The sequence below is a fragment of the Anas acuta genome, chromosome 11, assembly GCF_963932015.1.
Source record: "Anas acuta chromosome 11, bAnaAcu1.1, whole genome shotgun sequence".
In the NCBI taxonomy this organism is placed as follows: Eukaryota; Metazoa; Chordata; class Aves; order Anseriformes; family Anatidae; genus Anas; species Anas acuta.
In genome coordinates, this window is record NC_088989.1 from 8,368,733 (window position 1) to 8,392,844 (window position 24,112).

A 24,112-nucleotide genomic window follows, 5' to 3' on the forward strand; every position below is an offset into this window, starting at 1 on the left:
TTACTTCTGTTGTCTCAGACTCCTGCTGTTCCCTTCTATAGTTTAGTGGTTTTGGACAAAGGTCACAGTATGTAGGTGTTACAGTTAAAAAACAAAACAGTTTGTATGTGAATTCTTAAAGATTCTGATGATCACATGGAAGATAATATCCAGAACTATCTTCATCTTAACATTTACTTTTCCAAGTGTGTACCATGTGGCATGATCTCCATACTTTGAACTGTGCATGCTAGTAGTATTGCAGGGAGTAAATATTTCATCATCACAACATAATGCAAATTTAAGTTAAAATATTTATGGAAGCAATTTTAATAGATTAAGTACTACTTGTCAGTTCTCTTTAAATGTCTACTATTGTTTAATTAGTAAATCTTCTATTCCACTGAACTAAATAAAACAAAAATCTGTTCTGTGTGAGATGACTTGAACAAAATAATAGGTCTAGGTATGGGTTAAGATACTTTTTATATTTTACTTCTGGATTTATTTATTTATTAATATCTCTGCATAATCTTCTTTAAAATTCAGTGAGGATTTTAATCTGTTTAATCCACTAAGTCATAATGAAAATATTACTCCAAAGGCACAAATCTCCTGGTGCAACACAGGAAAGTGTTCTGGCCATAAAGTACTCAGTCCTTATGGGCAATAGTGACGTTATTTGACAGTTTGTGATTCCTACAAACTTTAATGGCAACATAGGGCTCACAAGAGGCTTCTTCAAATACTGTCAAAGTAACAGTTTCATTTTGGACCTAGATATAAAGCTAATGGTTTCTAACAGCTTTTAGTGTCACTGAATCAAATTTCTCAAGTAGAAAGAACATTTGACATTCTGTTTTAAAGTGACCGTATGTTTGACCCAGTTCTGCGATCGTGGTGTCATCACAATCGTATCTCGCTGCTGTAGGCTCTTGGAGGCTGACAAGCGGAACAAGTTGCTTTAGCTCACCCAGCTCATCTGTCACACTGAGCAGCTCGCAGATTTCTATTATCTGAATGAAATGTGGAGAGAGTTCTCTCCCCACTTGTCCGCATCCTGAGCAGCCACTCACACCCCACTAACAGAGCAAAGTGAAATGCTGGAGGAATAGGGGTTCAAATATTTCCAGAGATGCAAATGTAAGCCACATTTAATAATTAAAAGGCTTGTTATTAAAACAAAACAAATCAAAACAAAACAAAAAAACTGAAATAAACTCCTGTACTAGATAGAACAGCTTGGATTACATGGAAAGTTAATTTCCAAAGGAGGATTGTGGTTAGCTTATCTGAAAACAAAACCGAAATGCTTTGAGTTGTATCTTTAAAATCTTCATGCTGAGCACTTTCTTAGCGTTTGAAATGTGTGAACTTCTGTGGTGATTTTATTATATTTTTCCAAAATAGTGCAGCTGGGAATTTTGTACACTGTAGGCCAAAAAATCTTGCCATAATCTCAACACAAACCTCTTTGAAGTTCTCATATGAGAGCAATGTTATGGCACTGATTTTGTGCAGGCTGCTCTTTGAAGTTTATATGCTGAGGCTTTTTACAGTCTGACTGCTGTACTCTTGTAGCGACTGATTAGTGTTTCTTCATTTTAAGGGTATTATTACCAAAAGAAGCACTAAGCATGATGCTTAGTAAATGTTGATGAGAGTTTTTCCCCACATCAAACAAAGGAAAAAGTTTCTGTAGCCCTTCAAGTTATGATACATCTAGTTTTTTAAATGCTTTTAGTAGAGTAAAATTTCAAAGTAAACTGTCAAATTGTCTTATCCAGCCTGAGAGACAGTAATCAGCGGTAACGCTCCATGTTGGGTAATTGAATTAAACATTATAGGGACCACAGAAAGTACAGAACACTTCAATTGATGTGCACTTGAATCTGGTTATTAAGCTTTGATGGGAATTCCATTTACCCAAATATTTCTTTTTACAATAGCACACCATTTAACCCTTATCTGAGTAAAATTTGAAAAGCGAGTGTTTCATTCATCCTTGATTTTATCTGCAGTGACCACTTAATATTTATCTAAACATGTTTTTTGGTCCTGACTTCACAATTTTTTTTTAAATATTTAAAGTACTGTCTCTGTTTTGATAGTACTTTTTCCTCTAAGAACACTGAGGGTAAACTATAAATTACTTTAAATATATAAATATTTGTATCTTTATGAACTATTTTATAGCTCTCAAATATATATAAAAAGTAGTAATAATAGATCAAGGTAATTGATGAAGTTAAGTCTTCGTGGATAATTATTTTGGGTCAAATTTTAAAATACATCGAACCAAGGTGTAATAGACTTGTAATACTTACAAATACTGTAATTCTTAACTTTTTTTTTTTTTTTTTTTTTTTTAATCATTACAGGTCTTTCAGTAATGAGATGATTCACAGTCATGTTTTTTTTTTTTTTTTTCTTTTTAATAATAAAACTTTCTGGTTTGGCCTAGTTTTCTCCTGCATTAAGGCATCATTCCTGCTAATGCATACAAAAATATGTAGCTCCTCGGTACTGCTAATATTGGTAACTGCAATAAGAATGCTCACATTTGACAGTAGGCTTGCAAGATTGTGAATTTTTAAAGAGAAATGTGTCCTTAGGTTATTTTACATTTCTTTTTTTAATACCACTGAATTACCTATTCAAATTTATATAAACTTGCATCTAATTGCATGTGCACTTGCCTGGTATTTAAAAATAATTTATATTAGTTTAACTGAAAAGCTGACTGCAATTTTAATACAGAGAAGTAATCTTTCTATACTGGCATGGATTATTTTTTTTTCCTCTTAAAGAGAGTTAAGTTTCTTTGGGTCAGTTAGTTGTCTCACAAAACTAGCTATATGAAGTGCTGTTACTGGATGTAATATTTACAGATGCACAACATGTATTTAGTGAAAGAACTATTGGAATTGTTTTATGAACACTATTTAAAGATTATGCTGATTACATGCTTATCTATTGCTGCTGTTAATGTAGTACCTTAGCGATGTAAGACATAGTGCACGTCTTAAAACATCCCTAAGTGGGTAGAAACAAGCTTCCTCTGTCACAGCAGTTACAAGCTTCATTGGTGGTGGATGCAGACTGATCGAATTCTAACTTTAGCTAGGAGCAAGCACAAACTTCACGAAGTTGTTTTTTTTTTTTTCCCTAATAGGAATGATTGCGGCAGGCTACAACCTAAATAATCCGTATGTGGCACATGTCAGAAATACCCTCTGCTATTTAAGAATGTGATAGATTGCACTGGGGGAAGAAGCCTGTTTTTAATATTGAGCTTTATTCAGAGTGATGCTGTGCAAAATCATTCAAAAGGAATACATCAGCTGATATCTTTTTGAGGAAATTATGAGCTGAACCATCACAAACTAATAAAAAAATAGGACTATGGAATGTATGGCATGTGTATGAATTAGCAAGATATAAATATCTGGGCTTTATAACTTTAGAGGAATAGAAATGGTCATTCTATGGTGATAGATGGATATTTGGTGAATTGCACAAGATCTGAGAAAATGAGGATTGCATTTATCATATCTAAGGGGAATGTCAAAGTGTGTGTCTGCCTATAACCCTATCAGTGATAAAACGATTACAATATGCCTTTGGGAGATACCAATCAATATGACTATCATAGAGCTCAACAGCTCTGATGACAATTCAGCTGATGAGTTCTGTGGATGGCTTAGAGAGAGCTATGATAAAACACCAAGAAAAATACCTTCTCTGTACCTAGGACCTGTGTTGAAAATGTTGGAAATAGGGCTCATAAAAATGAAATGGGACATAATGTTCTAGGTTTGAAAAATGACATAAAGGCATTCAACTGATTTCTGTTCACCTGGTCATTACAGACAGCATCTGCACTCACTCACACAAGAGAGAGCCTAACAAAGAACCAGAATGACTTTTGGTGATCTTGAAGACTGAGAATGTAATGAACTACCCATGGTGCAGTTTATTCGTGAATCTGTCAGTTGTTAGCCTACTTAAAAATAAATAAATAAAACTATATATATATATATATTTTTTTTTTTTTTGAAGGCCCACTGGTTTTCTCAAAAGAAGTAAAAGCTATTATGAATCAATGGCATTGTCACAGATATATACAGAATATTCAAAACCAGTTTAAAATAAAAATGTAAGCTAACAGGTAGATTTTAAAAAGCCAGCAAAAGGCAGCTTCTGTAGTAGTGTGATCTACAACATACATGTACAATGGCAAAAATGTATTTTGTAAGTTTTTTCAGTAAAAGCTAGTGAAACCTGAATGACTTTTTCTGTGAACAAGAACTAGAGATTTATGAGTGGATAAACCAAATGCGTGTTAATAATAATACAATTTATATGTGCATACATAGTCTTTCCAGTCTTCTTAGTAATAGCAAAGATACACATACTGAAATCTAAGTTCTATTTCCTAAATCCCTAGCTAACTGATGCGTGTGCAACTTTGTCCCCTGACACATTTGTTTTTGTTGGAGTGGGTTTCTTGCTCCATTGTTAGCCACATCTTACTAGTCTAAATATTTGGAAGAGTCATCATTTAGATGCAATTGTAAAATTAAAAGTATGTCCTAAGAGAGAGGAAGAGGATGTAAATGTCTTTTCTCAGTGGTGCAGTAATGCTCAGCAATCTGTCATTTCAGTGAGCCTTGCATCAGCCTGTCTGTACTTCAGGCTCATTGCATGTAAGGTAAGACCAAGGGCCTGATTTATTAAACATGCAGGGTAGTTCCCCTGTAACTTCAGAGGAACTAACCAAAATAATTTCTGCCTTCTCTTTGTATCACATCTGGTGTGTGACTTCAGTGCTATAGCCTAAACTATGGTGCCATTAAAGCAGTAGAGAGAGGCAATATCTTTCTACTACAGGCTTCTTTCACACAGTAGTAGTTGAACAAAGTAAACATGATTATTAATATATAGGCCAAACCTTCTCTTTTTACTGGTACATAGGTCATTACTTACTATATTTATTTATTATCCCTTTGTAGCCTTGAAGTACAGGAAGAAGAAGATACTGTAAAGTTAAGGGTATTTATTACACTGCGTTGACAAACATTGCCACCCATCCTTTGCTGTTATACTCACAGATCTAAATTCATGGATTAAAGATAAAGCTGACAGGACAACTTCTTTAGCCACCTGGCTTTCCTATCACACAGAAATGCTGAGCAGTAGTTAGAGGGAAAATGTAAAGAAAGTTGATATGCTGAGGGTGGCCAAATTTTATAGAATGATTGCTGACTTCTGCTTTGTTCACAGTGGTTAAGTTATTCTGGTGCAGTTATGTTTGCAAAGATTAATGCTAGGTGTATTTAAAAATAAATGCACAGGTATTGCTTCTGGTCACTAGTTCAATAATGCGAGGTGGGGAAAAAATGTTAAAGGTGGTATTTTTTTACGTTTCTTCTGAATTTACATGAGGCTTTCTTATGTAATAGTATGCATCAATGAGTTGTACAGAAACAATGTAATAAGACATGTAATGTTGCAGGGATCTGATATTTTTTTTCCTCCCACTGTGCATTGGATAGTTTCAGTAGATAAATCCCTGAACTTTAAGTAAGTGAGCATAATAGTTGAATGTGTATAAAGCGTCACAGTAACTTTAGCCTTTTAGCCTTTGAAAGTAATCCAGCATTCTGCAAAGAACATTCTTTCAAAATTCAAAAGAATTATTTGATTCATATTTAAAGTTGAAATATATATATATATTTTTTCTTTTTCATTTCCCCCCCCTAAAAAGAGATCGGATAATGCATCAGGCACCATGAAAATGGCTCATTTTCATCCCATAATCTTACTTTTGTTTTCAACAAATTCTTTCTCTTCATTTTGAGATTTTCTACCATCAGTTTTGGAAAAGTTGAACTTTGATATCGTAGCTCAGGGATATCAATTCTGATATCACAGAAAATAATTGTGATAATTAAAGCAGCATGCAACGTAAAAGGAAGATTTAGAAATTCAAGATTATTGCATTATGCAGTGAAATTTAAACCAGTATAGTGTGTCATCAGTTCTAGCTCATTGTGATCAATTGTTGAAACATTTGTTAAACATATTTGTGTAATGCAGAAGAGATGAATGTGTGGTATGGACTTGATTTTGTTGTTGTTGTATGTTTGTGTTTTATGACATAGTAAATTGATTTTTAATGTTTATATGCACAGTTTAAGCTGTTTATAGTTAGCTGAACACACATACACACAAAAGGAAAGGGGAACAAATACTTCAGGTGTGTATTTTCAAAGGAAAACTTGAGAAGCAATAAAGTTTATTTAAACATGGCAACAGTGATTTGTACTTTTATAGTTGTTTGTACCTGCTTTATCTTCTATTTGATTGTAGTTATTTTGGTTCCTGTTGTATGTGATAGGTGACCAGTAAGTGAAATATGCATGCTTTAATCCTTACTATATTTACCTTCAATTTACTATATTTATCTTCAAGTTTTGGCTTACATTTCTCTGACCCCAGTTTCCTCTCTCCTGTTTTTATTTGGGTTAATAGCTGCAACAGTTCTCTTTCCTGTTGGAGTTCAGTGGTCATTTTCTTTATATAAAGTGATATGTAGGTATATGTAGGCAGGGGGGTCAATAGTTTCAAGAAACAGATTAGACATGCAGCAAAATCAGAGATTTTTTTTGTACAACCAGAACTAAGAAACATCTGCGTATGTGACCCAAGAAAGGAATTCATCATGTAGACAGAATGGAAAAAGTAGGCTTGACACTACATATCCATCAACCAGTTGTCATCCTGAATTCAGGAAGCAAGCTGGCATCCTGAGACCACCGGGTGTAGACTTTTCAAGAACATATTCTCTTGTATTATGTCTGTGACATGTGAATTGCCAAAGATGTAAGATCAGATAGCTGGTCATCCAAAACTTTGAAACCTAAAATTAACAATTTTAAGTTTGAATATACTACTGAAATGCCATCTGGAAATAAATAATCCTGAATATTTTTATTAATCTAGTAGGAAGAAAAGGCAAGTAGTCAGGGCTGCAGGAATAAATAATTGTATTAGAATAAAACATTGTATTAGAATAAAAGATGTAGGCATACCTGGAATGTATGAGACATGGGACTTGAGTTCAGTGTCAGTGACATGATAGCTTCTGTGTGCTGCTGGTTTTAAAATAGTCTCAGATTTTCCAACAATTAAAAGAACGAGGGAAGGACAAAAAAGAATGGAGGGAGAGTGATTAAAGTAGAAAAAAAATAATAATAGAATCTTAATCACTGGCACGTCAGAACCTGGAAATAATGGTAATGCTTAATTGGCAGAAAGATGGAAGAGTTCAGGAAATGCAGTCCACTTGCACGTTGTTTCAGTGCTTGTGCTGCAGTAGGTCTGCTTTTGGTCAAGTGCCTTTGTCATTAAGAGGCACATTTCTTGTAAACGTTTCCCCACTAATTGTTTCTAATGCATTTCTTTAATTTATTGAGGACTTGAGAATTGGAAACACTGACTGCTCAACTTCCACAAACAAATGGAAGGAATCCTACCTTGAAATAATATAGTAGTGTCCTGTTCCTGGAGAACAGGAATGCATTTGTATTTCAGCAGAATAATTTACGAATAGCTTACTTAGTGAAAACAGCAGTACTTTAAAGATCTTTTTTTCTAAATTACCTCCTTTGTGTACCTGAAATTTCTAAGACAATTTTCTGTGGTAACTATTTGCTTGTAAGATTATTTTAATATTTTCTGTGGGATAGCTGTTTACAGAAGGCATCACTGTTCTATATACACACACTTTGGAAATATAATTGCATTGAACAGCATAGGTTGAATTTTTTTAGTAAATTACCTGGATTTGGAAGTAGCTGGCTCTGGAAACCTGCTTCTATATCCTGTAAAATGTAGGACTAATATGTCCTTTTTAGTTATACATAGAATTTATTTATTTAGATAATATTTATAGTAATAGAATAACAACTATATTATTGGCACACCAATAGAACTGAAAGGTGATTCTTTGAATTAAAGTGACAGTGTGTGCAAGTGTGATTGAATTTAGGCTCCCTCTTATGAGACACAGTTGATAAGCCCTTAGAATCTCCAAATAAATACTTATGCTCTAAGGTCAGTCCAGACCTCATGGACTGCTTTTGCTTTCTTTGATAAAATTCAATGCACGCATGCCAAATTGCTTTCCTCCAACTTAACCCTAGCACCATTTGAATTCATAAATGCTACAAAAGTAAAGCTTATAAATGCATGCAACAGTGAAGTAGAAAAATGTCATGCCTACCTAATCTATTTTCTGGGAAGGGGGGAAAATCTTTTTATTCTTTTTTATTTCTCAAGTCTCAGTAAATATGAGGATTGGATGTTATGCTTAGAATCAAGAATTGTCTTTCATATTTTCAGTGGCTATAAAAACATTTGTTGCCTTTGATATATTGTCTCTGAAATGAGTCAGTAAAAGAATCTTTCTTTTACTGTATTGAATTAGAGTAGCATGCTGCATTAAAATTTCTTCACTTTTTTTTTTTTTTTTGTACTTGTTTATGTAGTAGCTGTTAAATGACTTTTCTGAAGCTTTTGGTTTTCAGGATAAAGTACTCAATTGGTAGCACAGCATTTAGTAGATGAAACAAAGTAATGCTTCATATAAAGCCTCAATATGGTAACTAGTTTACAGAAGCATTAGAAATGGATCAATGGGAGTTTTGCTAAGCATTGATGACAAGTATGTAGTTTTAAATAACTTGGACAGGAAATAAACAGATTATTCTAAAATAGAGCACTTGAGAGAGAAGGAGGTTTTCACACTGCAAATAGGGGCCCTTCAGAGGAAAAAAAAAACAAACAAACAAAAAACACACACAAAAACCCCACACATATTGTGCCATGATGTTTCTATCGTGAAGTTTTTGTCATGGCTTTGTAGCTCAAAACAAACTATCTTAGCAGCAGCCACTTTGCAGTGGGTGTTTTTTTGAACATCAGTAGGGCGGATTGTTGAGAAAGGAAGGAAAAATGAAGCGGGTAAAGTGTAGTGCATGTGTTGATACCACATCTTTTTGTCTGTGTAAACTGAAGAGCTGAATGGAGTAATTTTTCTCGTTACTAGTTTTTATAATTGTTCTCCTATGTCATGTTGTCTTAAAGATTTCAGATACAGCCAAGGTGATATTGCAGTCACATAAATTTTAATTCCTTGTTCACAAATCAGGACTGGTGAGTTCTGAGTCACTTCCTCAGTTGCAGATAGCATGGAAAAATGTCTTTTTGTGAAGGACAATAGTAATATTATGCATGTTGTTCCTTTACTGAACAGGAAAAGGATTTTTACCAAGTATGGAATATAGGTGTATATAATTTGTAGAAATATTTCTTTATATTTCACATACATCATAGGGATTTTAAATACATAGTGTGATTTAACAAAAAATAAATCCATGCAAACTGGTGGGTTTTATCCTCTTATATGAAGGATTTTTTTTTTTTTTAGTTATTTCTGAATGTTGGTACAGAAACAGTGCTTGGAAGGATCTTCTGATTCCTCATCTTTGCCAGTGTATTTACTGCATGAGTTTAGCAGGCATTGTCCTCCAAGCTTCTGAAGATTGTTTTCCACACCTTGAAAATTAGGATTGCACCTTTCAGCCTGTATGCCACATTGATTTCTAACTTGAAAAGTTTTCTACATACTAGCTGCCAAATTTATGTTAGAATTTAAGTATGGATGGAGAGTGAGGTAACAGCAGTGGTAATGTGTTTTCCAGGTGACTGCATCATATGGTGTTAAAATTCTATATATCATGGTATGGCTAAGCAGCAGTGGCTTCATACAACCTGAAATGTGAACTTTTACCAAGATTTCGATTCCATAACACTTCTTCATGATATAGGAGGTTCAAAGGATATTAGAAATTTGCAGTTGTCTCAGGATTAGTTGTTAGTCATCGTTGTTATACCAGTATTTCTTGGGTAAAATGGAAATTTGTTGTAATCAGGGGTGTTTTTTCTAAGTGAAACAAAGCAGTTAACCTTCACGAACTGTTATTTGTTGGAAACATCCTGAAGGTGGTTTACTTTCCTGAAGGTGGCTTACTGATGCTATGAACTGTTACCTGTAATCAGGTTAATTTACAAAGAGAAATTAAATAATAATGTTTTCCTCAAGTATTACAGATGTGTAGCTGGTACCTTGTGTCTTATTAACGAGTCTTGCTTTCCTCATAAAAAAAATAATTTACAACATTCTGTTATGAAAGGTGACTGAAATAAGTCAGGTAATTCTTAAGTTAAAATAATTTTTCTTTCAAATGTTAGCAATTCTTAAGAAACAAAAACAAAACAACAACAAAAACATGCCCCAAAACAACTAAAGGAAACTCAAACCAAAACCATTTCAGTTGACAGTCTGTCAGTCATGCCTGATTTCCTGGTGAAAGTATTATGTGCAACAGAATTCTTTATACCATATCTCTTGAAGCTCTAGCTTCTGGGCAGAAATGGCAAAAAGATGTGCAGATTATATTAAAGGGATTCCTCTTACTCATAGTTGGCAAGAGATTAAACTATAATCACTCAGTTAAATAGTTAAATCTTTTGACCTTTTTTTTTTTTAAACACTTAAAGATCAGCAGCAAAACACCTTGGTCTGATTAGGTTGTACCACTGACACTGCAAAAGAATATGCTCTTAGCACCAGCATATTGAATATTTTGTAAAGGAATTGTTTGTGTTTAATAAGGTAGTTGAAGAAATAACACAGTAGTTGTAATTTTGTGTGTCCACTTATGAAACCTGTATTATCAAGGTTTCATCCAATAGAAACTGCTGTACACATTTTTCCTATTAAAAAGGTAAGTGTATTAATGTAATGTAGGTAATATTGTGTGATAGCAGCAAGACTGAAATATGTTATCAGGAAATTGCTTATTTAAGGGCTCACAAAGCCTGTTGGAGAGTACTGAAGTCACCAGGAACCTGTTCTGATGCTAAGGGTTAGCAAAGGGCTTTAAATATTTAATAGGGAAACCTGAAACATTCAAGCCCCTCCCTATATGGTACCCACAGGATAAAAATGAAGGTGATGTGTGAAAGCATTCAGCTGTCATTTAAACAGTTCCAAATCCAAATCTGGAGTCAAAATCCTGGGCATTGCAGGGCCATTATTTGCCATTTAGTATGAGAAAATAAACTTTTCATTTAAGGAGGGACTTGTTTCCTTCAACTATGCTTCCCCTCTCCAGCATGATTTTTTTTGTACTTTTTTTTTTTTAACTTTCAAAATTATTATTCTTTGCTTTTATTTTTTACATTTAAAATATTCCTGAAGGAATAGCCACTGAAATACATCATCAACCCAGCAAGGGAATTCTGTTAGGAATGGAACAGAGATAGCACATGTCACTGCAGATGTTAGACACCCTTTAAACTAATTCAATTAGGTAGACTGTCAAGAGGTTAATGCAAATCAATTTTCAAAAAGGACATTCTTTATCAAGCACTTCTGAAATGCAGTTTTGAACTCTTAGTAGAAATTAAATAAATATTCTAATTTTGTCTCTTATGCTATATACTGTCAACATAAAAAGCTGACTTAATTCAATGAGAATTCCAATTTATATATAAATTGTAATTTTCCTTACTTCTATGCTGCTTCACCATTATTCCTGCTTATCCATTCTAGCTATGAGTAATGCCATTTTTGTACAATGACAAATTTTAATATCTAAATAATCATACTGCTGCAGTATAGTAAGTTATAGTATTTCAGTTTAAAAATAGAAAATTATAACCATTTAGATCAAAGTTGCAGTATTTTTTTATCCCTAATAATTCAGTGACTGCTCTATAACTCTACTGCAATGCAGCTCTCTAATAAATTATTTTTCTTTAAACATTTTTCTGAAAATCTCCTATTAGCATCTTTAAGCCTACACCAGATTTTTGTGTCTCAAACTACTGTCCTCCCACTATGTTTTCAAATGAAAGGAGAGTTTGTTGGAATCTATGCTAATTTTCTCAATAGACAGACCAGCAAAGAAAATAGAAGCTAAACAGTTTGTTCCAGCTGCTCTCCCAGAAGACCCTGTCTGGTAGCTGTCCCTCCTTGCCCAGAGGAGCTACCGGAGGCAAACCGAGCTGTGAGGCTGAGTGTTTAGGAGTGGCTTCATTGCTGAGAAACTCCAACTTGGATTCAGTGCTAAAAGGAGAGGATGGCTTTTTGCCATGTCCTTGTTTTGAAATGTCATAGTCTTTTACCTCTCAAATGTTCTGTTTCTAATGGTTAGAACTAGGAAGCTGTGGTAGCTAATTGAGTCTTCTTTTTTCCTAATCTCAGTGTTTGGTACTCTGCATGAAGGAGTATAAATTCCTACCCTAATTCACCTGTGATATAAAATATAGGTAAATCTGCTTATTTTTATTACCCTAAAATAACATGTTTATATTACCATTATTTTACTCAGCCTATGAATATATTTTATTTAACTTAAGTCAGGTTTTACAAATATTTATTTTAGTTAAATATGCCAAATTGTGGACGTAAATTTGTACAAACAAATCAAGTCCAACCCTTTTTTTGGGGGTTTTGGAGGAGATTTTTTTTTCTTTTTACTCTTAAACCAGTAAGTCATGCCAGACTATTTCAGTGTTTTTTAGAATACACTTAAATTCTTTCAACATAAAGCAGCATTACTATCTTAACTTGTTTATAGTTTTTATTTTCACTTCAGGTTTATTTGCACTTCTTGCAATGAAGCTGCAAGTCAATACTAACTGAAGGTAAATGTCTTTTGTTTGAAAGATTGGTAAGAATTCAGGTCTATATCAGATAATATTGAATACATTCTGAAGCTCCATTAAAATGTTTTCACTATTTAGGAGTCAGCGTGCAAACAAAATCTCACTTCCATTTTTATTATTTTTTACTACATTGGTACTTTTTTTTTTTTTTCTTTATTATTATTATTATTGCTAGTTTTACAAGCTAGATTTTTGGCAGGAAAGTCTTTGCTGACTTCCAAGTCTGGGCAACACTGAAAGAACCTAAAAAGGATTTGTCCTTTTCTTATCTTTTTGAATACTAATAACAACAACAAAGGCTTAATGCTGAATACCTGCTTCTAAACCAATGCTATCGACACTATTGCTGTAGGAGAAAAAGGGTTGGGGAAGGAAGTCTCCTCTCTAAAGGAAGACATCTGGGGAAGAAGTATCAACAGTTTCAAAGAGAATTTTTGGGACAAATACATGTGTAAGTAGCCCTTTTTTGTGTGTGGTAGTGCTCACTCAGACTGATCCCTAAAAAATGACAATGGTACTGCGCCCAGTGCAGCATTCATACAGCAGAATATGTTACAAATTTATGTTCTCAGAATAAACTACTGTGTGGGTATAGGATGCTTATTTTTATTAGAGCTGTATTCTAATAAAAGCTTTTAATGAGTTTTACGGAATAAATAAGATTTACTTGGAATGTGAAAATGAGATGTTGGTTTGCTTGTGAATGTGACAATTCAGAGCACCCTTGAAGGTTTTTTCCTTGCAATGACAATGTTTTTCAGTGTTATGCTAGACACAAACAGGTGGAAGGAACAGAGGCCGATATAGTTACTATCTTCAGCATTGAGATGAACTAGAGTTAATAATGTATTGCTATACATCAAAAATGTTTTTGAGAATGTTTTCAGAGATATTTTGATGAGTTCAGGGAGGAGTTGGTGGTATCATTAAATAAGTTGGCAACTTCTGTAACTGGCTTTTTGGTATTATAGCTCAAGGGAAAGTCAATAAGCTTTGATTCCCAGAATTAATGTAATTATTTTGATTTTTTTTTTCTGGCTCCTTCTGAGGAAGGCTGCAGTAATATAATATCAGATGGCCAAAAGCAATTCAGAAAGCCAATGTCCCATAGGATGACGTACAAATGTAGGAAGACTGGGGGTGGAATAAATCATTTCCTCTGATCTTGTTAGCAATGAAATTATTATAGAGAAGCAAATGTACAGGCAGTGCTAATGCCAGAATATTCTAAAAGGAAGTGAAAAGTATGAGCTTCTTTGATTACAAAAGTTACTCCTTTTAAAGTTTTTTTTTTTTTTTTTTATTATTATTCTTCCTTTCACGTACAGTATATTCCTTACACAACGTATGAAGCTATTCTCATTGCCATTTGGTAACTGTAATAGGCTACTTTAGGTGAGCTCCTTCTCTTGCATTTTGGCTGATTTGGAATAATCAGACATCAATCTTCATTTTTCCCTTCCCTTGACTTGGTGAGAAATTATTTTAAATGTTTTGGTTAGAAAAGCCGCTTTGTCTTCCTATTTAAAAGCTGATAGTTATGTATTTAATTTATTGTTCCCATGAGAGAATAAGGAAGACAGGTGAGAGGGGTGAATCATGGTTATATAAATGCCTTTTCTAACAGCATAGGCCAGAAAACTTGCAAATTAGCCCTAAAATGCAAAAGTTTGATCAGCTTCCCATGAAGTCACTTTTTCCTCCTTGAGCAAAAGAAACTCAAAATATGATGCACTGAATCTTCAGAATGAAACTTTTCTGTAGGTAAACAAAATGCATTTTGATGTGTGCCAGTTGTTTAGAAAAGAAGTGGCAAACCTAACACACAACATCTGTAAATGTATTCTGTCTTGGGGAAAGGAAAAAAAGTTTGTGAAAACAGTATTCTAGAAGCCTATACTTTTTTTTTTTTTCTTAGCCTCATTTTCAGGATTTAAGGAGTAAAAATTACATCCTGAAAACAGTGGATTTTAAGGTGTTTTCATACACCTTTTTCTCCCTTTCCTTTGTATAATTTCTTCATGGGGATGTACAGATACAAGAAAATAAATGCCTAGGCTTTATCCATAGAATTTCACACACAGAACTCTGTTAATAGTTCTGTCTTTACGCAGAAAAGAAGAGGTGATATGTTTAGTATACATAGAGAGATTCTTTGTCAGCTCCGAGCAGAGGATGCTGGAAGGTGTTACTCTTCCTGCATCACCAGCATGCTGGTCCCTCTTGAAGTGTGCAGCCTGTCCCATGCTTGTGCTTTCTTAAGCAGATGGTTTGGTGGTGGTGCTGGAGGAGGTCCCTTGCAATTCAGTAGAATTGACTGTTCAGAGCCAGGCAAATTACCTGTCTGCTGTAAACCACGTTTGGCAAGCCCCACTGTTCTGTTCTTCCACCTGAGAGCCACACCATCTGTGGGAAGCTTTCCTTTCACCACTCAGGCAGGCTTTGACTCAGAAGTCTTTGTTTTCCAGCCCTACTTCTGCTAGCACAAGCTGTAAATTCTAAAAGTGCAGCAGAGGCTGTATTCAGAAGCGTTTTGCCCGAAGTGAGATGCGGAGCCTCTAGAACATCCTGATGGGGCCAAGTTATTTTCACAGCTTGCTACAAATATTGTTAACTTGAAATCATCACTGGCACCATTATTTAAGGCTGACCAACTCTGTTCTGTTTGAAGTGCCATGTACAGCAGTAAAGCTGACCGGGTGTCACTTAGCAGCTGTGGTCACAGAGATCTGCTTCCCCAATCGCTGGAGTAGCTGGCAATTAGCAGCCATCACAGAAGGTTAACTTCTCTGTTAGTCTCACTTCAAGCCTGCCCTGAATATAGCCCTTAATAGCTATTAACTAGGCAAATACAGTTCTGTGTAATTCTCTAACTTTCATAATCTGGATTTGACATGCAATGTTTTCTAGGAAAAGCCTGAAGTCAGTAAGTCAGAAGTTGTCAGTTACTGTAAGGGATAATGTTCTGAGTGGTTAAATTTAAGAGTAATTTTTTCAGATGTACCCAACTGACTGGAGAACCTAAATCCAAGTTTTGCAAGAGGCTTGACTTTCAGTAAGGTTAATGCTTTTTTCACCCGGTGAATTCAATGAATTTGAATTCCACTGAATTTACTGCTTAGTGGTTTCTCTACAGTCATTCCCTAGGTAAACATTTGTAGTTCACACTAATCTAAGATGCTTTTGTTTGATGTACCACCTTGCGCTTACTACACACTAAGAGACTTCCAGAGAATTAGTTGTCTGTGTAATGATTATTCTCACCTTTATCACAGAGTAACTTCCCCATGAGCTACGTGAAGGCTCATCAGTACACAGAAGCCAGTTTCACAAAGCAATTACAGGTTCTGATGACGCAGCTAAGTATGTTTTATAAATCCTACCATGTGCATTATAAGGTATTTGAGAGTCTGGTGTCCTGCATGTTAATTAGATTGTGGGATCTTCAAAACAAGGATATGGCTCATAGGTCACTCAGGTGCTTTGGAAAACGCTAGTTTGTGATGTTTATGTTGTACAACTGATATCTTCTGTCATTTAATAGGGATTTTTTTTTTTTTTTTTTTTTTTTTTTACAATATGTAAAACTGAATCTAAATGATTCAGTTCCTAAATGTTTCTTCCTTGTGGTTTGCTCTTATTTTTCTTATTTCTCTTTTCTGGTAATTTGAATAGCAGACTCTTGTCTGGTAACCTCTGTTTTGTATAGCTGTAAGTATGCTGAAGTGCTGATAGGCCTTGCGTAAACCATGATCTGATTTTTAATTTTTTTTTTCCCCTCCTTCTTGAGTTTTTTGTGATCGTTCCATCACATTATTCTTAAATTTCATGTCCATGTGTTTGATGGTGTCAGGCTGATAGCATGATTCTCTGCTGCAGAGGTTCACTGACTCACAAATGCACCAAGCCAACATGGTATGAAAACATACAATTTGTCATAACTAAAGAAAAAATGAAACTTAAAAGAATAGAGGCTCAGTGGAGTCAAAAATAAAGAAATAAGATTTCCTCACTTGTTGGTTTTACTAATTACATAGTTATTATCCTACTGAAGTCCTGCAGGTAATGTAACAGCTTATGTCGAACTCTTTTGTTTTGTCACCGTCTTAGAATGCTTTTTCTTTTTTTCTGAAGACATAACTTCATCTTTCGCAAGCATTTATTTTACACTTTGAAGTAATCTTTAGAGTATATCCTTTGGAAATATATTTTATTGGAGCATTAACAATGCAGTTGAGGCTTTGAAAAATGTGGGAGCCGTGGGCGCATGAGGCTTGCCAGGTTACAGTTTTCTTTTAGTAGAGAATAATAGGATTTTTTAGTAGTCTTGAGTAGAAACAACTGTCATTAATCTTCACCTTGGCAAAAACAAGGTATTGCACATGGAATATGCCATAAAAGTGGAATGTAAGTATTATTTTGAATAAAAATAATCATTAATGGTGCTCATTAGCAGATACCAAAGATGGGAAACAGATTCCATACAGAGCTGTCCTGTATGCTTATACTCTTGAAAAAGCAGACATCAGTTGATATATAGGTAATTAATGGATTTAATGACTTTTTGCATGCTTACTTGAAAATTCACAGGGGAAGTCTGTAGTTACAGTTAATGGTAGCATCACAGAGGATTATTTTTGCCTAGTGATTTGTATTTTATTCCTAGGTGCGTATGTACAGATCATTAAACTCCTATTCATGTTGCAAATATTTGTGTAAGAATTAAGTTCAAAATCCTGAATGACCAAGCAAATTTTATAGTTTGAAGTAATCTTCCACAGGCAGTTGGCTGTATGACTAATAGAATTACGTATGCGTAAAATTGCTTTTACTGTAGAAGCCAAAATGCAGAATAATAGCTTGTCAAACTGTCATTTGCAAGTGAGATCATAGATTTCGTTGTCCAAATTAGGTTGCATTCTCCTTCTTTTGTCAGGTCACATTCTAATAACCATATTGTGCATTAAACCCTGTGATTATCTGAACACTTGACAGATGGTAGGCTGTTAATTTATATGTAAGAGACAGTGATTGCCTGTGCAGTAATGGTATTCAACAAAATATAAAATGTCAAAATCCACTTTTTGTTATGTTTTTATTTGACTTATTTCAGAAAGGTAATTCTAGCACAGTAATTTTTTTTGTACCTAAACATATGCTTCATTTACTACTACTAGCGGGTTTGGGAGTTTGAAATCCTACTTTTTATACTGAGAGTTGTTTACATGTTGGTCAAGAGTACAAGAAAATTGTAGAGTGCAGTGAAAGTGACAAATGTTGTTACGTTTATTAATCCGAGGATTTTAATATTATATTACTTGATTTTAAGAAAGTCAGATTAATTTCAGATCACTTAAGTAGTATGGTACTAATAAGTTGGATTTATGCTAACATGTATACCAGAAGTTTGTTAAATTACTGAAATAAGTAGTTAGTTTATCCTAACATCTTTTTCAATTACTGTTTAAACTTGCTTGAAAGTAGTTGCAGAAAAGGTCTCCAGGTATCCAGGCACACTCCATGTGTGTGTTGGGGGAGAGGCGGGGGGGGTTAAAGGTTGTAAATTGGTACTAGATGATTTTTATTGAGCATATGAGTTATACAAAGTTATTTGTTGTCTTCCACACTTGTGGGGAGGGAGGTGGGTAAGGAAAGGAAGTTATCATCAGCATAGTTAATATGTATGATATAAGCACTTACTATAAAAAATAGTTCCGAAGGATAATGTTCTTCAGGAAAAGACATATGCACAAAAAATTCAGAAGTGAAATTTCTTGCACTTCTAAGATGAACACTTTTATCTAAATGTTTTAACCTCTTAAACATTATGAAGATACATTCAGTCATGGATACTTGTGACATTTTGAAGGAACTGCAGAGCAGTGTAATTTGTCATAATCTGTACATTATGTTATAATGATATTTCCTGTAAATTTTACCAAAATAGAAAAGAGGATGCTTTTCCATGTATTTGGAAATGTTCCGTATGTATGTATGCCAAGTACGTACCATGAAAGAGAAATTTGAACTGAAGTAACAGCATTGTTGCAGCCATTCTGTTTTTCTGCAGTTTTACCTTTAGATTTATATGGCATAAATTATTTATAAACTGCAACTTTTAAGATGCAGTTTATAAATAGTCCTATATTAGTCCTATAACAGTCCCATTAAAGTATAATAAAAATATATTTTAATATATGTTATATAGAAAATATATTTGCTAAGATGAGCTTTGTGATACTAAATAGTAGAGCAAATATCTAACAGGCCTATCTATAAAGCCAAGCTGCTGCTTAGTATTTAAGAACTTATACTCCTCATTGTAGTAAAGCTGTATCTGCTGCTCTGGTAATTTATTTATTAATGTTCTATTGTGGTCTTAGTGATTGGGTCTAAGGGTGTGGGAACAAAGAATTCATATATCTGCCATTTTTAGATACAAATCCTGCAGTTGAACATCTGTGAGTTAGAAGAATTTCCTAATGCTTTTGTGGCCTCAGTTATTTAGTCTCAGGCTTTCTGTTATAGCCGCTGAAACATAAGCAGTAAAACACTTTCTAGAAGACATCACAAAAATGGTTGAAAGTGTTCCCAAATGAGAATACATGCATTCAACAGCTGATTTGAAATACCTTAAAGAAAACTTGCTGAAAAGCACTAGGAAAAGAAAAACACAACAGTGTATGCTGTAGTGTAAAGGATAACTCTATGCAAAGCTAGAGCCTTAAACTGAAAATGTGATATTAGCAATGTATGTTAAATATTCCTATTTTTACCAGAAGCGTTGCATCTGTGGTTTTTGTACCAATTTTCTGCAAGATTGAAGACCTTCGAGAGCTTTATTTAAACCATTGGAGTGTTGTTGCTCTTAATTTGGTTAACAAATTTTTCCACATACATGTAGCAAAGTATTGCCATGAGCAATATTATTGTTGTCATTGAAACTTTGAATAGATGGAATTATTATAAGACTTAAATTGTTAGCAGAGGCTAAATCATGAAGTTCCCATTTCCTTTTGGAAAGATTTTTTTTTTTTTTTTTTTCCAAATTAAATATTGAATCATTCTAGGTGTTCTCTTCTTTAGGTGAAGCCACCTTCCATTAAATTACCTCTGGTAAGGACATCAAATTAAGTATTAAAGATGCACTGAATGATCTACGTGCATTATTTGTATTAGCAACTCTGTTCAGGGGGGAAAAGAAGGCATACTGCATTATAGACATTTTTCCAGGCCTTAACTATGCTAGAGATTGTGAAGGCTGAGCAGAACACAGAAGTTGTTGAGATGTAAACTGTTATGCAGCAGCAGCTTGTTGTTACACCGTAAAGGAGATAAAGATCATTGTAGTTACTGGGATTATAAAAAGAAACAAACCAAATTGAAAGTAAGTGCAGGCATTAATGACTTCAGAAGTACAAGAGCATGCTTCTATTTCCCTCTAATAGAAATAAAGGAAGCAAGCAGCCTAACTGGAATGATGTACAGTTTATTTTGAGGGGTGGTGGGGTGGAGTTGAAGAAAAACCTTGGAACTTTCTTTTAGCATTTTGCATAGTTTAATGATATAAAACTAATCTCTATCTGAGATACCTTACTGCTGAAAATTCAAGCACACTGCCAAGAATTAGCCAGCCATGATCATTGGAAAAAAGAATGCTGGTCCTGGTAATGTTTCCCGGATTTTCCAAAATCCCCATTCTTTCTGAGTGACTTTGGTAACCTCTTGTGGTTATTGCCAGTTATCTCATGCATTCAGGTTTTATCTCTAACCTAATCTTTCTTGGTATGAACTGCATACTGCAGTATGCTCAACATGCTATTTACTTGGCTATGTCTAAAATCTCTAGAGAGCTTTAACAACTTTCCTTTATTTTGCCATTAAAAAATATTAATAAAAGTTAGTAAGCAGTAGAAAGTGCAAAAAACATTGATATTAATCAAGACAGTACCTTCATTCATTGCACTTAGTGAATTAGGTAAAAGTGACCCTTTTTTTAACCTGTAAGAGCTGGTGTTCTCAAAATAGTGCTAAACTTCATGAAGACAGAACAGCATAGCTGAATATAGGGAGCAATACTATTACAGATAGAGCAGCTCCAGGGGATCTGGCCTGTCTCTGCTGCTATGTATACTAGAGCTCACACACTAGAAGTCACACACTGCAGCAGCTTTTCCCCTCCTCTCACTGTGGAGGCAGCCAAGGCCAATTACTCAACTCACCTGCTAACATTACGTGCTTAGGAAGAGGAGAAAATGTTAGTTGGAAGATGAGACGTGACAGATGAGACTACCAAAACAGCCATATAGCAAACAAGATCAGAACAACGATAGGGAATTTGTAATTACTGTTTTTCACCCTGTACTAAATAGGCAACAGCATAGGGAAGAAAAGCTTTTCTCATTTGAACTAGAAATAAAGAGAGAAGAAAACAACAAAAAAACACAAGATCCTTATAAAACAAACATTCTCATATTATGTGGTGTGCACGGATATACCCAGCTCTGTTTAAAACAAGCAAACAAAAAAAAAAAACCAACACACCACAACAGATACAGTTCAGTACTAGCAAAAGCCCAATTTATTTTATCTCTGCTCTTCAAAAAGATTTAGAAAATGTCATTGTTAGTCATTTTATCATAAAGCTCAGACAATTTTCCCTCTCTATAATGAATTTATAGATTAGTTTACAAAAACATTAAGTGTAGGTGTATAAAAGTTTACCATTTTGCATTTAATGAAGGCTACAGCTCCAGTCATGCAAAGATTTATGCAAATACTTAACTTGATACAGGTGAAATATTCCATGGTGAAGGCTGTTACGCAGAGGCGGTAACAGCTGGTATAAGGCACCATTAATTTGAAGCACATGGTTGTTGTAGTATTTAGAAAGGATTTTCATTTGTGTTTAACATCAGTTTTAGGCATGAAATACATTCTTATTAACACAAAATAGCTCCTAAGTTATTCAATGTGCTGCTAAACTAGAGGAATGAATCTTTTTTCTTCATTTTTACTTTTGAGATTTGTCACTGATATGCTTGATTCTTATCATCCAAGAATAAACATAAATAGGAATCAGATGTTTCTTAGTACTTACTTTCATTATTTAGTCCTTGGTCTAGGGTTTTTCCCTTCAGCTCTCAGTATGTTCAAGTGCTTGTGGGAATGCACACCAGCAAAGTGAGGAAGGATGATGAAAAAGAGGAACAATAAAACCCTTTTGCTAAAACTTACTTTTTGTTCTTCTCCATGCTAAATTCAGGTAATAGAATATTCTCCATTTTATATTATGGTTTTTGGTAAGGAATTATATTCAAAGGAACCTAGAGAAATATCTTCTAAACATGTTTGTTCATAAAATACCTGTTTTCAAGAGCCATTTGAGCAATCACACCTTTGGAGAAGCTTCTTATTCTGCCTTTAAGTTACAGGACTAGCTAGGCTATTTTCTCTAGATCCTTCTAATCTATAAAGTGTCTTGGTTTTCCTCCAAAACTTTCAGTTTTGTAGATCTGTTTTTGAGTAGACTTTTGTTTTACAATTCCTGCCACAAAATCATCTCAGTCTTATGTAGAAGAACCACAGCAAATTTGAGTATTAATAAAACAAATCCCTATATTATATGTGAAGATTTTGAAGAAAAGAATTCTTAAGCTATTGACGCTTCACTGGCATGTGTTACAAAATAAGATTAACTGAAAAACAAAAGATTAAAAATAATTCAGAGCCAGCATTAATCAATAGTCTCTTCTGATGCTTGCTCCCTTGGTATTGGCTTTTCTAAGCCCAAGTGCTCAGATGAGCTATGCAACTACTTTGTTTCAGTAAATCTGTTTCTGGCCTGTCTCTTCTGCCTTCAAATGGCACATAAGAGAGTGCTTAAACGGCAGTTTTATTCAAGACATTATTTAATGTCTCAAATTTAGTTTTTTGTTAGAAAGCAAGTCAAGTGAGATTTTTAGGACCAGACTCAAACTCCTAGAGGTTTTTAAAGTAATTTGGTTCTTGTTTTGTAAAATGTTTTCTGTATTTAGAGAAACTACTTATGAGTTTTGGTGTTTGAGTTTAACTGGGCCCAGATTTCAACATGTCTCAGTTTTATGTATTCATGATGTAAGCATTGTATTGTATCAAGTTCTGTATACTTGAAAATGTTAGAAAATTTAGTGTTTTTTTTTTTTTTTTTTTTTTTTTTTTTTTTTTTGTATAGTTCAGCATTTTACCTGATTGTGTTGAAAAACAGTAGTAGTCTGCTCGGACAGACCAGCTACCCCCTAAAGTATAGTGGCAAATGGCAAAGCACCTCTCCTGTCACTGGAGTTGTCGGTCCAAAGCAAGGATAAAACTTCTCCAAACCTTAAATCGAATAAATGATATTAGATAGCGATTCTTTTGGTTGGTAGGAAATGCTTTGATCTGTCATAATGTATTTTTTTTTTTTAAATGCAAGTCTAAATTTTATAATTTCTTTGTGCAACGGCTGGATTACAGACGACAGAATCCACTAAGTATTTATTTTGATAAAAGAAAATTGTTTTCATTAAAATCTGTTGGGACTAACTTTTACTTGAAATTGTGGTACAACAAATTTTTGAAGGCGTATGTAAATGAACTCATTAGTGCACGGTCATATTGAACTCCTATTTTGGCCCTGGGATAATTTGAATTTTTCGAAGCACAGTATGCCATTGCTGATACTTTTTTTTTTTAAAAAAGTAATTTTTCTTTAAATGTAATATTATTTATCTTATTTAAATCTTGTATAGAAAACAACATAAGGAAGATTTTATTTTTTTTTCTAAGTAAGGCTAGCGCAGAGAGAAAAACATTCTATATGGACATGCAGAGGGTGGAAAGTATATGTCCCAGGTGCTGGTACCATAGAATTTTTTGACTGAACCCAAGGAACTACTTGGGTATCTAAAGGTAACCTGTGCATAAGTATTTGTGGAATTGGCAGCGAAGTGGCAAATATGATATTTTACGTGATGCTGCACTATTATAATAAATTTGCTCATAATATATCTGAGTTCCTTACCTTCATTTTAAATGTTATTTTTCTGTTGCTGCTTCAACAATAAAATCTTAGTATACTTGGAAATCTGTACTTGGTATATAATAAGTTCATTTTGTTCATTTTTATTTATTTAATGGATATGGTTTAAGAGAAATGGTTGTACAGAAATAACCGTACTTACTTTTACTATTACTCTGCTATAGTTTTTATTTATTTATTTTTATTTATTTTTAAAGTAAAGCTTGGGGGAAGAACATGTGTGAGTAGCTCAGGACGTAAAACTGCATACAAATGGCATCCAGAACCTCG

At 34.1% G+C, this 24,112-nt stretch overlaps 1 protein-coding gene across 3 annotated transcripts in view; it reads left to right on the forward strand.

The window, feature by feature from the left end:
* Nucleotides 1–24,112, forward strand: part of FHIT (fragile histidine triad diadenosine triphosphatase) — a 565,209-nt gene that overhangs the window by 13,837 nt on the left and 527,260 nt on the right. The window contains exon 1 of one of the 3 annotated variants that reach the window (XM_068694480.1): nt 21,901–22,048. The exons of the other annotated variants lie outside the window; for them this stretch is intronic. The gene's annotated coding sequence lies outside the window, so the exon portion shown is untranslated. Of the gene's footprint in view, nt 1–21,900; nt 22,049–24,112 lie in introns of those variants that run through there. 3 annotated transcript variants of the gene reach the window in all.